The following is a 13,340-nucleotide window of genomic DNA, read 5'->3' as shown; positions in this document are numbered from 1 at the left end:
CTCTTTGCTAGTGTGAGGAGAAGTGACAGTGGGAACACTTTGTACTAAGCCCTGTTTTATTTATACATTCATGCATACTGCACGGCACATACTTATGCACTATAGCAGTTGCTGTGTGCATCATTTTGTCCCAAAACTGCAGCCATAAGACATTATGAATTTAATGTGTTTAAAGTTAAATTTTATGAACATCACGGTGCTTTCTTTGAACATACTGTATAAGGTGGGTGTGGCAGTTTCCTAGACTGAGGAAAGGGTTGTAGTGATACCTTTGAGTTTTGTTTCATTCACACTAAATGTCTGTAATTCAATGCAATGGTTCAGCATTTTGGGAATGCGCTGATTTGCTTTGTTGCAACAGAAATAGTAGTAAACAACTAGCCCAGCATAAATACTATGTTGTGGTTTTAGAGGGGATTTGTGCCAGACTATATTCTTGGTCAGGTGTCTAGAAACCTTTTAAAACCCATGACACTTTCATTAGCTCCAGCTGTACTTCGTGTTCAGTGCTAGATAGTAAATGTTAGCATGCTAACAGGCAACAAAAAAAAGGTGGTGAGTATAGCAAATATTACTTGCTAAACTTTACCAAGTTAAAGCAGATAGATATAATCAACTATTTTATATTATAGATCACATGACTCCTTGTCAGTAAAAGATGTCACTCGTAGTGATGAACCCACCCAAAACATTATTTCCTGCTACATCCCACTTTCCTCATGTTTACAGCAAAGCACTGTTTTATTCGTAACATCTTATGCCTTTACATGCAAAATTGGTATAGCCTGGATTCATAAATGAAAATGTCTTATTGTTATGATACTTTATAAGCATTTTGAAAAATGTGTATTGTAGCTACAGGCTACATAGGAAGTGTTTCCACTGTATACGATTGTGTCAATTACTGTACCAAACTCCATTGAAAAGGAGGAACTCACTTTAAAATCACAATACATGTAGGTGCAATACGACTGACGATGTCACTTATTAACTTTGACAAGCCATCTGACGAGTAGTCACATGTAGTTTATGAATATATACAGCTAGAATACCTCTAACAGTTTTCATTACCTCACACACACACTTAAACACACCGATTCCGTTTTTTAATTTTTATGTATTACCTCAGCTGTTGTGTTGCTCATCCCTCCCTCGTAACCACTGGAATGCACCACACGTCCTGTCTCCATGTGTGTATGTGGTTGCCTCTTCACATCAGAGCCGTAGCCCCGCCCACTCACCTCCCTGCTGTCTTGTGATAGGTTCTGGCATATGGTGGTAGTGGTGGTGGTGGTGGGAGGGGGAGCTGTCACTCACCTTTGCAGGCCTCCCCTGTCTCCTCAAGTCCAGCCTGAAACCGACAGATTCTACCTCACCTCTCATCTCAGTGCAGCTGCCCCTCTGTCTGCAACACACTGACATGCATGCACACATATAGGAATATATACATATATATTAGGGGTGTCCCCCAAGAGTCGATCGAAGGAGCCTGATTCGCAGTCGAATAGTTGCAAAATGTGGTTATGAAACAAGGATCTTTCTATTCCTGCTATATGGAGGGGTGGGGGTATGTCTGATTTTACATGGAATAGTCTCTCCTTAAAAATCATGATACATTGCCTATACCGTTAATACAAATTTGAAAATAACTAATGAGCTGAACGGTAATTGAAACACCAAACGGTAATTGGGTGTTTCAGCCCCTTTTCTCTGGTTTGGAAAAAAAATTTAAGCCAATGTGGCAAATGAAAATATGTATCAATGAGCAGAAGAAAAACATGATGTCACTATGATGTCACTATCAGTCGACTACAGGCAAGAATTGACCAGTCAGAGTCAGGACACCCCTAATATATATATAGTATATACTGTATAACAAATGAGATGCCAACATGGACCTGTTGAGTGTGTCTTTTAAACGGGCCATGGATCAACATTTGACAGCTATGTCAGACTTTTGTCAGATTTTCTCTTCTCCTTCAGTTTTCATCACACACCACATGTGACCAACAGTCACCTCGGGTTCTGTTTCTTTTGAGCCACCTGATATGACAGCGAGGGCAGGGGTGTATGTGTGACATTACAGTGCGCCGTTTGAACTGTCAGAGGACAACGACAGTCGGAACTCTGGGACTCCGGTGGAAGCCATTTCGGCCCCGGTTGGGTCAGGCCAGCAGCTTATTGTGAGGAGGTAACTGAGGGCTAAATGAACAGCACGTGAGTCAGCAGTATTGGTCTGTGGATACGGTTCCATCCCCAACTGAGGGGAGGGAAGCAACGAGCGACCGTGGCGGGTAGCAATGTGACTCACGCCAAGCCCATTGCAAACCGGCATATAAAAATGGACCCGTTTTCGCACCGACAGTTCATCTCAAGATCCCTCCCTCGTGTCTGCAGCAGTAAGAGGACAGCAAAGACTTTCTGAGCTAGTGTCCTATCCCCAGTTACTTACAGTATGAATTAAACACTGGCTGAAACAAGCTCCACCAACCATATCCCAAAATTGCCATCCACTACAAATAACTATCAGGTTATTTTTTTCTGTTGCACTAAAACCACAATGTCTGTATCCCTTAGTGACTCTCAACCCCTTCCTTTATCCCCTTGCCCCATATCTGTCCTGTTCCTGCCTGTCTTAAGCAGTCTTAAATATATTTTCTGAAATATCTCACACAGAGACACACACACACACACACGGTCTGTTATCTCATCTCTTGGTTACCTGTCAAAGCCAACAAGGACTGTGACATGGCGTTTTGGCGCCGCCAATCTCAGTGTTAATAATATACGTTGCAGGGTATTAAAATAGAACCGCTGGTTTTACAGGGATACAAACACACATGCACACACACACACAGATTAGCTACTGCAGCAATAGGATGTTCAAGCAGTTCAGATGTTCAAGCAGTTCAGTTTTCACAACCGCTGTGTTCGTGCCGTACTTTGCTGACTATCACTGTGAATTCTGACATGTTAATGTGCCTCTCAGAGGTCAGTTATACAGTATACAGAAGCATATATTTACAGATATACATATTTATATATATATATATATGTATATACGTATAGTTATACAGTTATTGTATGTGGCATTAAAGCCATCAGTGGCTGAATATGTGCTGCCAGCTGAAATCTGTCTGACCAGTCATGTAGCACAAGGTGTTAGAACTCAGTTTACTCGACGGTGTATTCATACCTGCAAAGCGATATTTATGTACTGATTGCAGTTCACCACCCATCATCGTTTCCGCACCTTTTGCATACCTCTAAATCCATCCATATAGCACAAGAAGTAGCAGAAATGCATCTATCTTTTTACTCCTATTTGTAGGAGCACAAGCGTTAGGTCAGGTCTGGTCCACACAACTCGTGATTTAAGATGGCAGCACTGCCGCTCTGTCTCTCTGTCTGTCTCTCTGTCTGTCTCTCTCTCTCTCTCTCTCTCTCTCTCTCTCTCTCTCTCTCTCTCTTTCTCTCTTTCTCACCAAATGATCAGTGGAGATATACTCCCCCTGTCCTCTTAAAAAAAAATATTTAAAAAAACACCAGCACCACAGAGCACACTGCCTTCAGCCATGATCAGTTGCACCAGCATAGCAGAGAGACAGGCCAGTTAGGCAGTGACCATCCCCTCACCAAAATAAAAAGCCATTTAACCTGGACATCCCTGAACGCTATAATAAAGCTATTTGCAGACAGCAGGCAAATCCAGTCAGTGCTCCGTTAACAGCGTTGTTTCCTTTAATTGACTAAGTTGAATTTGGCTTTAGACAGTGTATTTAGTCGCTTTCAAAATAGCCTTGGTCGTCATAGCGACATGTGGAGCAGGCACACAAACAAACCAATGACAGAGGAGCGCTTATTCTGACTTGTTTGGCTTCTTGACGTTCCTTCCTTGCAATGTATTCACGTGAAGAAAGCATGACAGAAATATCAAAATTCTAAGTAGATTTGGATTTGCTTTGCGTGTTTGAACGTGGTCTGGGTGGTGGTACATGAGGCAATGTTGCAGGCAAAGCCGATTGGAAACACTTCCTAAAGAGCCATTAAGAGTCCGCCGTGTTTCCTATTGACGATAAAGCACTGTTTTTCTACAGCAGTAATGTTAAAGGCTGTGTGAGTTGCCTCTCAAGTTGCACTCTGTATCATTACCAGAGCAGCCTTTATCACTTTCCACACTTACAAGCTGAAACTAGAAAATTAAACCTAAAAGTATCCGTCTTTTCCGCACAGTGACCACAGAATTGTGTTTTTCTCTCTTTCTCTTTCTCTCTCTCTGTCTCAGTGTCTTAGAATAAACTTCCGGTTAAGTTTAATGTTACGTTTACAATCAACTAAAATGTGAACTTGATGCTAAGCTACAAATCTACAACCACCGCTCTGAAGCAATTCAACTTGTTTCCCAGAAACTAAACGTTACTTCTACTACTTGTATTTCTTACCCAGGGAAAACATTATGTAAGTCAAAAACATCCTTTCGCCCTTCCTCACAGCTGTGTCCTTCCCGTCCTTTCATATACGTATGTCCCGTTTGTTAAACCTACTTCCCGAAATTCAAATCCCCAACCCAGTCCCCTTTCTCTATTTACTTCACTCTTTCCTATTAAGTGTTAACCTCACCCCACACACACACATAGACACACACCAACACACACACTCGCTCACAGAAATCTACCCATACCCATACTAGCACTCTTGGTGGAGGAGGACAAAAAACCTTCAGGAATATGTCCACATGTGGAATGTAAAATACTGAAATTGTACGATTAAAGACACAGTGTGAAGTCCCACACTCAATGGTGTTTTTGATGTTGTTGATGTTGCTTTTGTTGTGCACAAAGTGTTCGTCGTTTTGCTTAATTCTAGGGTGGATGAGTTTGCAGATGGGGTTAAAACCCCGATTGTGTGACAGACTGCTACTGATACGTCCTTTTTTTATATGGTATGTTTTATGAGAGACTTGTGGTGTGAGGACTAAAACAAACCTTGAGCAATGTAAAGCAAGAGATGAAGTGACTTTGTTTTGGATGGAGAGAAAAAAATACTTTTTTTTAATGATTATTATCTGTTATGTTATTAATACTTTGCAACTGATTTTTTTTCTTGGTAAGTGATTGTCTGTCTAACTGTGTTGTTGCTTTACTGTGAGAAAATGGCTGTAAAATGCACTTTCAGACCATCGTTGGTGGTAGGTAGTGTTCAAATGTCACCGAAGGGCCAAGGATTCAAATCACCTTCAGTTTAGCTGGTTGTAAATTAAGCCTGCATAGATCTTGTTATTCATTCTCTGAGATATGCCATTATATTTAGCATTAAAAAATTTTAGTTGCCTTATTCTGGTGTGATTATCTGCAATAAACAATTACAAATTCCTAATAACATTATGAAAAAAAAAAGATTTAGGAATAGGCCCATTAGTCGATAAAATGAAATTATCTGGTAATATTGTGGGACCAGAGCTAGCTCTGCAGTGTGTATGCTAGCACTTTAATATATGTCATGTATGTACAGTTGGTTACTCAAAGTAACAGAAACTTGGTACTGATTTGTATTCATTCTGTAGATTTTTCAGATATTATTTTAAACAAAGTTTGACGCCTACATTTTGGGTTTCCCGCCCTTTTGTGTCAGTTACCACCGTTGATCAACTGAGAGGCTAGAAAAGTAGGCTACCCTAGTACATAATAACTATTGATTCTTAAAAGTATCTTCATGGAGCAAAGTAAAATGTCAATTTTTTTCCAAGACAACAGAGTTTTTCTTGAAACTAGCTTCTATCAGCCATTAGCGGAGCCGCAGCTAACTTGCTAACAGGCTGTAAGGATATCTTTGTATCTGTAATGTGTGAATAGAACTAAGTTTAAATGTCAACTAAAGTTAAGTAGCCTAGCTCATATCCACACTCTTCGAATAATGCTCAGCATCCATTTGACTACTCATCATGTTGTCTCCCAAACCCTTAGCATGCACACTGCTTAGCACCTCTCTGAAGACTGTTTCCACTCTCTAATTTCCTAAATGTCCCAAAACAGGTGGTAGGTTTATTTGCTTTTACAGTACTGTTTCATGTACAAATAGTTCCAATATGGCTCATTATGGATGCATACACTATGGTTTCTACTTCCAATCAAATGAATCAGCTACTATATTGGGTGAAAATGTAGCCTATTGGAAATGAATTGTAAGCAAGGGTTATGCCAAATCCATTATCCAATCAGTTGAACTGAAAGTGAATTAACCTGAATCCTATGTTCCACAGTTGCTTGGGCTCTTTCACTCACTTGCTAATATCCCTGATCTGGGTCACTAAAAAAGAAAAAAACACCGCGTTCTGATGTTAGCCTTTAGATCGCTCGATATGAATCTGATCTTAAACCAGGTCTCATCATGCGATGTAGTAATATGTCGTATATTAATCTCAGTAAGTGTTGTGACATTGCTTATGATGGAAATAAAGCCTCACCATACACAAATGAAAGAGTAGAGAAAGAAGAAAAACTCAAAATACAAACCAAAAAAAAAGTGATGATACAACTATTCATACCTCATTGTACTGCTTCGTGCTAGATTAAGTAAAGGAAAGGGAGTGATCCGTCTCACAGCAAGGAAAATCACCAGTGGTTGGCAAAATATGGAACCGAACCCCAACAGTGGTCAAAGTAATTCAATTGCGCCCCAAATACTGGAACACAAATTGGTGGCTTGGATGGCTTTTGTTGGTACACTTAAGTTTGGAGCTCATGACAACGTCCCTGCAATGCAAGCTAGGTCAAAAAAGAAAGAAAGAAAATGTGCTGCAGTGGTCGGGTGAATTCAGTAAAATTGCTAACACAATATGTTCAGGTTGTAAAACACATCATTGTGACAACTTTGTGGTTCCTGAAAAAAAAAAGCTAATTACTTTGTATGTTCCATAAGGAAGCGATAGCATATAATATGTAGCCGTGCTTTGAGTATTTATCATCAGTTGGCAGATATTTATTCCTTCTCTCCGTGTGCCCTTCCCTAACAAACCTAGAGAGGACAGACGCTTCATCAGGGCAAGAGCTGGGGTGCATTGAGTAGTTTGGCCAAATGAGACATGTATATGCAAATGACAGTTTTTCAAATAGTCTGCAATGGCAAATAAATCTAAGATGCAGCTCCTGCCTGGCCCCCCGAGAAAAGTGCTTTGAAGAGGTATGTTATCTTTCTCAAAGCCTTCAAATCTCCTCAGTTGCAAATACGCAAGGACACACTTTTATTTGTGTGAAGTTGAGAGCAAACTGTGCCTTGAAGAACAAGAAAGGTTTAGGACCCCAAGTCTAAGATGACGATCCCATGATGACAATGTCCTCTCTTGTTTTTGTTCGTTAGGCTTCCTTCAGCTCCCCGTCACAGTGATACAACCCGGCCCTTATTGGTGTATCTGGGAGACATCATGTGACACCCTGCACAGGCACTAGGTTATTTCCTGTTTGCGGGGGTGAAAAACAGCCATAATTCTTTTGGCACAGCACAGTGTTGAATGTAAAGCTGAATGAGACGCGGGTGGAAGCGCCCGGGGCAAGAGTTTTGACTGTGTATTTTTGTTATGCTAATCGCTGGGTTTGTAATGGGCACGGTCGTCGTCGTTTGTCTTGTTTTTTTTCTGTGACAAATCATTCATGGCACAATCAGAGAATGGCATCTCCATGGCTCAAAGCTGTTTGTGTTTGTGGCTATGTGACATTCATTTTCAAAAATATAAAAATCCTTTGATATCAATTTGTCTACTTTGCCTTTGTCCAACTGCACGGGAAACTGGTTTCTGAGGTATTTTCTTACTTAACTAAGCATTGATAGTAGATGTGACTGAAGCCCCCAAGCTAAAATGGATTATGCCAAAAGTATATACATGGTGTGGATTAGACTTTAGTGTTGCACCCTGTTTTGAAAGTTGACAGTTTTATGAGTTCAGTTTTATAGCACAGCTCCACTAGCCTCAATTATTGATTTCAATAAAGGGGCCCCAGATTTCACTTTTGATTGACATCATAGTCAGGAAAGTAATTCAATATTGCTGGACACAAGCATATATCCCACAAAAATCACAATTAAATTGAAAGTGCTACTCTAGCACTGCATTAGAATGTACCTAGATTATTTTGATGAGATTGATGGACACATCTTTGTGTTCCCATTGTGGATGATTTTGTTTAGTGCTACATCTAGAAAGTCTTTGGCCTCGTCGTTTTTGATAACTTATTAATGTTGTGTTTTAGCCTCCAAGCTTCTGGAAGAAACATTCCATCAGATTCCTGAGCCTGGCTGCAGGGATTTGCCATTTAGGCATCAAAGCATGCCAAGGTCCAGTACTGATGTTGGTCAAAAGGCAGGTTCATCAAGTGACATGATAAAACAGAATTAATTGTGGCCACATTCATTTTAATTTTAAACTAAAACACATCTCCTCTCAGCCCAAAAATAGCTTATACTGTATATTCTCTTCATCGTTATGGAATTAAAAACCATTGTTGTGTGATGTGCTTCTATAATTATCCTGCGTATGCACCGTCTCAATGGGTTATTTATGGTGCTCTTTTGCTAAATCTGGAAACAGACTGCTAAATTATTAGGATCTCCGAGACAAATGACACAGTCGACATCAGTCGATGTCCAAATTGTTTGAGGGGTTGTTGTAGAGGGGATGATGTAACAATGAGCAGCTTTGCTCTTCACCAATCCAAAGTCCCTCACATCCCTCCCACACACTATCCATCTTCCCCCTCCCAAAAAATACATAAGGGCACAGCTGGTACAGAGCAGGCATGCTGCGAACCAGACTGACATGGATTGTGTGTGTGTGCCACAGATTGACAGGCCAGGACATCCATTACAGATTTTTCCCCTCTACCAAAGGAAAAGCGCTTCCAGCAATAAGGCTCAAAAAACACAACAATGTCCTTGGATGATGATGCACATATTCGCTTACAATAAAAATAACAAAATTCTGAGAAAGGAGCTTAGTCACTTTTAAAGCGCATGCTTGCATCTGACTCATAAACACATGTTGCTGAATGCATAACATGTTTTAACATCATGCTCAGAGTTCGTTATAAATAAATGTCCATCTTCTGAAATCAATATTGTCTGATGTCAGGTTCATGTAGGGACAATATGCATCTCTGTTGATGGTTTAACCAAAACACATTTCAGTTTTACACTTTTGTTTCCCTTGTGAAAGGAAGAATTTGACATAAGCTTCTTTTTTAGATTGAAGCGGGTATGATAGGTTTTGTAACTCGTTCATGCTGGTAGACGGTCGTCCACTAAATGCTGTTGTTGTTGATTGCTGGATGATTGCATTAAAATGGAAATATTGGGAGTGGGTTCCATCAGCCATATATATTTCCTCAGATTAATATTTAAATAAAGAATTGCAGACATCCACCTGACTGTCAGCATATAGGCTACACACAGGGCTGGCTACCGCACCCACATGGATTCATTCATGCAGCCTGGTGTTATGTAAGGAAGTGAGCGTCAACTCCCTAGTGCACCAGACCAGTACAGATGGAGAGAGAGAGAGTGGATCTACCCTCCATCATGACTATGCATTTTGAATTGTTTATGTTGATAGTCGTTTTTTCAGAACCTTATCCTTACGAGGATAGGATACTTGTATTATTTGTTATTATATTCAAACTATATTAAAAGTAATGCCCCTGAAAATGAGGTTTTAATATGTGAATAATCTCTCTTTGACCAAAATATATTTTGCTAAATAGGCAGTCAGCTATTCATATGTAGGCTAATGCTTTTAAGCTGATCTCATCAGCTGTGTGGGAGTGGTGCTGTATGTTCAGAATTGATTGACAGCTGCAACCGAAGCAAACAATCTCACACAACTATAATCATGTTTTTTCTGAGTTTTTTTTTTCAAACAGCGCCCTGCCCACTATGTCTTCATGCAGGCCCTGGACCCTTATAGTAAGACGCTAATTGAGAACATATTGTATGCTATTTTTCAACATCTATAACAAATGGCTACTGCAATTATTAAATATAAAAAAGTTTGGAGACATACAAAATATAAATCCAACTTGATGCAGTAGTAGTGAAGCTGCTACAACCCTACAGATTTTAGGTTTTGGTATGTCATTATGCTCTTCTCGAGCCTAGACGTTATATAACTCTTTTTGCTGTTGTATGATTTGGGCGTCACGTGTGAAATCGGTTGGGCTGACCTTTTTTTTTTAATCCTTCATGTAGAGATCGATTTTCTACTCAGATAAAGCTGCAGCAGTCTAAAAACAGAAGGCTAAACTATGTTTTGTTCAAGTGTTGCACGAGTCTGCGGAACAGTAGCTGCAGCAGTAGTTAAATCTTTTAGTATTCTTACTATTTGTTGAAGCTAATGGAGCCTTGTACAACACTAGTTATACGGCTCCCTCTGCAGGACACAGTTATTACAAGCCAGTATACTGTAGACCACACACATCTAGGCTACTATACAGCAGCCATAGCCTACAAAGCCTGTTATGTGTAATACATGTTTCAAACCGAATTTAGACCAGAACAATCTGTTAGCATTTTGTTTAGTGAAGTAGAAATATGTATCCAATGAAACTCATCAGCTCTCTTCAGACAGTCTTTAACTGCACTCTGATACAGAGCACCTGTTCAATATGTAGGCTTTCTATAGGCTGTGGTAATTTCCTTGAAAAGCTATAACTCAAAAGATTAGGGCTGTATTTTTCTGCACACTACATTTTGACAGATTTTGATTTGTCACAGAAATGTATTATTTCAAAGACATCATCATGTTAAATGTGTACTAACGACACAACACAGCTACAGAAATCCAAAATCCAATTAAATCTGGCTGGTGACATAGTTAAAGGAGAAGCAAGTGATATTTTTGTTTGTTAATATAAGTGTTAAATCTCTATATTTATACAGCAATCAATTAAACAGTACGCAGTTCATAACACAGGTCTCCCAGTCATTCGGTTTTGCAGTAGGCTAATTGCCAGTTAAAAATGTGAGTATCCCACTCCTTTTATCCAATCAGGAGAGGGAGCGCTATAAAGAGGCGGGTCTCTGTGCCCGTGAACGATGACTCGCTGCTCTCCATCGCGGCACTTTCTGACGAAGACGTCTGCGCATTCATCTAGTGGTGACGTATGGACGAGGGAGGGGACTGCTGAACGTCACCTACAACATCAAAAGAAACTGAGAAGAACTCTGCCATGTCCTTTTCAGTTTATTGACTGAATGTATGAAAAAAGGGCAACAACAATCACAAGTGTCATTAGATAAAGTGCACTTCAATATAAGCAGTTTTATAATCAGTGAGACTCAGTGAAAGTCTAGCGAGCTGACCAGTGACATCACATCCTACTCAGTAATGTGCATAATGGTTCACAAGTTACGGGGTTAAGAATGCACACTGTGACAAATAATATACACACTCAATAATGCACATGACTCCATAAATATAGTGGTATAGTTGTCTGTGCTAAGAAAGGAATAAAAACAACACTTAGGCTCACATGTACAGTATAACACAAAGCATGCTGCTGTACAATGTAAAACTGCATACTCTACTATACAAAAACACACATGTAAACTCACTCGTGTACAAAAGGTGTTGACTGAGAAGTTAACTTATAATATTAAGGTTAAAGGCAAATGTGTTTGACATTTTGGCAGTGTTTGATTTACAATTTACATTAACATGTATAGAATGACGAGAGCTCAAAAACACAAATTGGCTGTGTGGCACAAGAATCTTTACATTGTCAAAGGTTGCTTGATATAAAAGCTGTGATACATCTCCCATATTTGACAGAAGAAGAATTGGTTTACATTTTGGGAGTACACTTATTCTCTTTCTTGACAAAACATCGATATCCACTCTCCTGTCTATATGTTAGCTTAGCTAAGCATTAAGACTTGAAACAACAAGTTACCAGCATCTGTAAAGCTCATGTTATCCTGTGTAAAAACAAGGTGCTTTTGGGGGGAGGAATGGAAGTGCCTGGCAAATAAAGTCTGGAACATTTTGGGACAAATTAAACATATCAGTTGTTAATTGCTGGCTTAGTTTTTGGGCAAAGCTCTCTAGGTGTTGCCCCGTCTCCAGCCTTTGTGCTAAGCTAAGCTAACCGGCTGCTGTAATTAGCTTCTGAGAGTGCTATCGACCCGCCTCATATGACTGTGATAGCGGAGAATTTTTTTTCTCCCAAAATGCCAAACTTTTCTTTGTTTAATTTTGCTGTTCCAATAACACCACACCAGCAACAATTTTAACGGAACAATTCAATGGTCGCACAGTGTAAAAATGTTTTTGACTGAGGCAGGCTTCTAGACATGAGGGCAGTAAACATCAAAGACTGTGAAGTTTTATAAAACATACAAGACATATTAGCCAAAAATTAAAAACAGCAACATCATCCTCTAGTAGCCTGAAAATCCGATTCCACAACAGTAGTCTGGAGGACAGGACAAAAGGCGGTGACAGTGTCAGTATTTTCACTAATTGCCACAATGAGTGTGTTCAAACGCATATCGACATTCCCTTTATGATATTGTTCCCTGGAATAGTGAGCAGCAGCAAATCACTATAAACAAACTATTAGCCAACAGGACACAAACCAAATTATTAACAAATCTTCAGTGTGACCTGAACCGAGATAAATCTTATGTTCAGAATATTAGTGGGTGTATATAAACAACACACATAGTGAATGCAGTGCAGCTGGATTTACACATTGCATTACACGATCAGCACAAACGTATCACCAGTGTTAGGATAGTGTTAAAGGAATAGTTCAATGGTTGGCTTTTTACCTTACTCTCTGGCTCAAGGAAGGTAAAAAGATGAACTTCACAACATCACTAAACAATCCTGTGTGCTTGTTTGGACTTGTTTATTCACCACATTATGTTTTGCTCAATTTTTTTATACGTTATGTAATTTTAGAATCAAATACATACGTGACATCACGGGCACTTCCTGGTTTTCTTCCAGTATGTATTTAATTTCTAAATGAAATAACGTGTAAAAATTTAGAGCAAAACATAGCGTGTTAAATAAACAAGGCGCAACAAGCACACAGGACCGTCTAGTGATGTTGTAAAGGATTTGTTTTTACCTGCTCCCCTTGACTACCAGTGTTTGAGCTAAGCTAACCTGGACGAGCAACCTTTGCCCAATTCTATATCAAAAATGCACGCACAGTTACAGGAACGGTGTCCCCTTTTCTAGAGCCAGAGAGTGAGTCAAAAAGCTAAGAAATTTAAAAAAATTCAACTACTCCTTTAAGATTAGTTCTTCCTTCTGGACAGACAGTCTATCTGCATCCTCCTTCGCC

Source organism: Ammodytes marinus, assembly GCF_949987685.1.
Source record: "Ammodytes marinus genome assembly, chromosome: 16".
Classification (NCBI taxonomy): domain Eukaryota; kingdom Metazoa; phylum Chordata; class Actinopteri; order Uranoscopiformes; family Ammodytidae; genus Ammodytes; species Ammodytes marinus.
The sequence above is the reverse complement of the archived record's forward strand: the minus strand, read 5'-3'. Positions refer to the sequence as shown.